Below are 4,125 nucleotides of genomic sequence, written 5' to 3'. Positions count from 1 at the left end.
GACCCCGAAGGGAAGGGCCTTTCCCTTTTGGGAATAGGAAAATCATGATTGGGATAGCGGAGCTAAAGCTATGGAACTTGGATGTGGGTCTTTTGTCAAAGTGGAATGGGCCTTATCTTTTTTTTTTTATTATTACGTGTTATCATGCACTTACTATTACTTATAGTATGCCCCAATAATATTTTTTTTTACGCCCCGTAACTCTTCCTCAGCCAGAGAATAGCAGAGCAAGTACAAGTATTAGTAGCATAGCAAAAATGCGTTCCTCGTCATGTCATTAATATTTTTTATGTTTCCTCGCGGTAATTGTAGCCTCTCGGGAGAATCAATGACTGCATCTTTGATGCACTACTAGTACATCCGAGAATTATTAGTTGTAAATAGCCCCAGGACTTTGGAACAAAAGATTATCCCAGACCTAAACCGAGGTATTGACGGAGATTATCAAATAGCGCAGAACAGAATGAGAATGTGATACCATACGACGAGATAGAAAAAAAAAGACAGGGAAGAGGTTACCCACTTACCTACTCTTAACGGTCAAAGCGAGCCTCTTCATTTTGAATTAAAAAATGAAGAATTAAAATCTCCCTTAGTAGGATTCGAACCTACGACCAATCAGTTAACAGCCGACCGCTCTACCACTGAGCTACTGAGGAACAACGCCAGACTCGATCTCATAGAATTAAATTACCGGTCTCAACCCATGATCAATATGAGCTCGAAGCTTCCTTCGTAACTCCCGGAACTTCTTCGTAATGGCTCCCTTCCATGCCTCATTTCATAGAGAACCTGAAAGTGGCTCTATTTCATTATATTTCATCCATATCCCAATTCCAATCATTTAATATCCCTTTTGTGTCATCGACATAAGAGATGTCGTTTCTAGTCTATCTCTTTCTATTTCTACATATGGAAAGTTAAAAAATCATCATATAATAATCCAGAAATTGCAATACAAAAGAAAAAGGGAGGTTTGTGATGATTTTTCAATCTTTTCTACTAGGTAATCTAGTATCCTTATGCATGAAGATAATCAATTCGGTCGTTGTGGTCGGACTTTATTATGGATTTCTGACCACATTCCCCATAGGGCCCTCTTATCTCTTCCTTCTCCGAGCTCAGGTTATGGAAGAAGGAGAAGAAGGAACCGAGAAGAAGGTATCAGCAACAACTGGTTTTATTATGGGATGACTCGTGATGTTCATATCGATCTATTATACGCCTCTGCATCTAGTATTGGGTAGACCTCATACAATAACTGTCCTAGCTCTACCCTACCTTTTGTTTCATTTCTTCTGGAACAATCACAAACGCTTTTTTGATTATGGATCTACTAGAAGAAATTCAATGCGTAATCTCAGCATTCAATGTGTATTCCTGAATAATCTCATTTTTCCATTATTCAACCATTTCATTTTACCAAGTTCAATGTTAGCCAGATTAGTAAACATTTATATGTTTCGATGCAACAACAAGATGTTATTTGTAACAAGTAGTTTTGTTGGTTGGTTAATTGGTCACATTTTATTCATGAAATGGGTTGGGTTGGTATTAGTTTGGATACAACAAAATCATTCTATTAGATCTAATGTACTTATTCGATCTAATAAGTATCAGTGTCGAATTTAAAAATTCTATGGCTCGAATCTTTAGTATTCTCTTATTTATTACCTGTGTCTACTATTTAGGCCGAATGCCGTCACCCATTTTTACTAAGAAACCTCAAAAACGAAAGAAAGTGAGGATGAAACAGATGTAGAAATAGAAAAAAAGTCCGAAACGAAGGAGACTAAACAGGAAGAAGGGGGATTAACCGAAGAAGATCCTTCTCCTTCCCTTTTTTCGGATGAAAAGGAGGATCCGGATCCGGACAAAATTGATGAAACGGAAAAGATCTGAGTGAATGGAAAGGACAAAACAAAGGATGAATTCCACTAGCACTTAAAAGAAGCATACTATAAAAATAGCCCAACCTCTTATTCTGGCAATCAAGAGATTTCGAAGTTAGAAATACTTAAAGAAGAAAAGAAAAAACTATTCTGGTTTGAAAAACCCCTTCTTTCTCTTCTTTTCGACTATAAACGTTGGAATCGTCCAACACGATATATAAAAAACAATCGATTTGAAAATGCGGTAAGAAATAAAATGTCACAATATTTTTTTTATACATGTCAAAACGATGGAAAAAAAAGAATTTCTTTTACATATCCACCCAGTTTATCAATTTTCTGGGAAATGATAAAAAGAAAGATTTCTTTGTCTACAACAGAAAAATTATTATACGATGAACTATACAATTATTGGATTTATACCAATGAACAAAAAAAACAGCTTAAGCAATGAATTTGCTAATAGAATTGAAGTTCTAGACAAAGGACTTTTTTATATAGATGGACTCGATAAAAAAACTCAATTATACAATGAGAAAACTAAAAAGGAATATTTGCCAAAAATAAATGATCCTTTCTTAAATGGACCCTATTGTGGAATAATAAAAAAATGCTTTTCACCCTCTATTATAAATGAAACTGTAGTCCAAAATTGGATAGATGGAATTTTTATAAATAAGATTCATAGTATTCTTCGTAATGATTATAATTACCACGAATTTGAACAGAAAAAAGATACATAAAAAAAAAATCAATATCAAAAGAAATTAGGCATTTCATGCCTTTAATGAGTCCATTTTCTGGGGAATCAACATTCAATCGGAAAGGAATTCATTTACTTCTAGAAGAAGAACAAATTAGTTCAGAAGATCAAGAACAAGTTTTAAAATTTTTAGTTGATGCAATCATAGGATTAAAAATAAATAATAAAAAAATAAAAAAATGCATTGGAATAACAGAAATTAGTAAACAAGTTCCATGCTGGTCATACAAATTAATTGATGATTTAGAGCAGGAAGAACAAAAAGATGAGGACGATGTATTAACGGATCATCAAATTCGCTCAAGAAAAGCTAAACGTGTCGTTATTTTTGATTCTAACGAGCATAATATCGATATCGATATTGATAACATCAATCCCAATACATCTGATCAAATAGAAGAAGTAGCTTTGTTACGTTATTCACAACAATCTGATTTTTGTCGAGACATAATAAAGGGTTCCATGCGGGTTCAAATACGTAAAATAGTTATTTGGGAATTATTTCAAGCAAATATACATTCACCCCTTTTTTTAGACAGAATAGAAAACTTCTCATTATTTTCTTTTAATATTTCAACATTAATTAAACGGATTTTAAAAAATTATATAGAAAAAAGTAGAGGATTTAAAATTTCTGATTATTATACCAAAGAAAAAAAAAGGAAGAAGATCAACAAAGAGAAAATGAAGACAAAAGCAAAGAAAAAACACGAATAGAAATAGCTGAAGCCTGGGATACCATTCCATTTGCTTAAGTAATAAGAGGTTTGATGTTAGTAACCCAATCAATTCTTCGAAAATATATTCGATTACCTGTACTCATAATAGCAAAAAATATAGGTCGTCTATTCTTACTCCAACGTCCTGAGTGGTCTGAGGATTTCGAAGAGTGGAAGAAAAAAATGCATGTTAAATGTACCTATAATGTTGTTCAGTTATCAGAAACAGAATTTCCTAAAAACTGGTTAAACGATGGTATTCAGATAAAGATACTATTTCCTTTTTGCCTAAAACCTTGGCATAGATCAATGCTAAGACCTTCTTATCAATATAAAATGAAAAAACAAAATCAAACAGATAAGTTTTGTTTTTTAACAGTTTGGGGAATGGAAACTGAACTTCCCTTCGGTTCCTCCTGAAAACGACCCAATTTTTTTCAACCTATTTTTACCGAACTCGACAAAAAAATTATAAAATTTACAAAGAAATGGGTTCAAGTTTTAAAATTTTTTAAAGCAAAACTAGAATTTTGTCTAACTGTTCCAAATGAAGTTTTTTATTAAAAGCCTTCTACTTTTTAAAAAAAAAAAATTAAGGGTAAGTCCAATTCAAGTATTTGGATTGAGAGACGAATCCATTGAAATAAAAAAAGAAAAAGATTCGGCAATCAATAATAATATAGTTCATGAATCATCCATTCAAGACGGATTCATGAATCAGACAAGTTATTCAGATTCAGTATCAGAACAA

At 32.7% G+C, this 4,125-nt stretch overlaps 1 non-coding gene and 1 pseudogene across 1 annotated transcript; one reads left to right on the top strand and one right to left on the bottom strand.

Moving 5' to 3' along the window:
• Positions 1 to 587: 587 nt before the first annotated feature.
• TRNAN-GUU (transfer RNA asparagine (anticodon GUU)) lies at positions 588 to 659 on the bottom strand. Its single transcript has one exon. It is a non-coding gene; the product is annotated as a tRNA-Asn (tRNA).
• A 260-nt stretch (positions 660 to 919) lies between these two features.
• On the top strand, positions 920 to 1,941 carry LOC141627928 (protein TIC 214-like; annotated as a pseudogene).
• The last annotated feature ends 2,184 nt before the right edge of the window (positions 1,942 to 4,125 follow it).

This window comes from Silene latifolia, chromosome Y (genome assembly GCF_048544455.1).
Source record: "Silene latifolia isolate original U9 population chromosome Y, ASM4854445v1, whole genome shotgun sequence".
Taxonomy (NCBI): Eukaryota; Viridiplantae; Streptophyta; class Magnoliopsida; order Caryophyllales; family Caryophyllaceae; genus Silene; species Silene latifolia.
The sequence above is the reverse complement of the archived record's forward strand: the minus strand, read 5'-3'. Positions and strand labels throughout refer to the sequence as shown.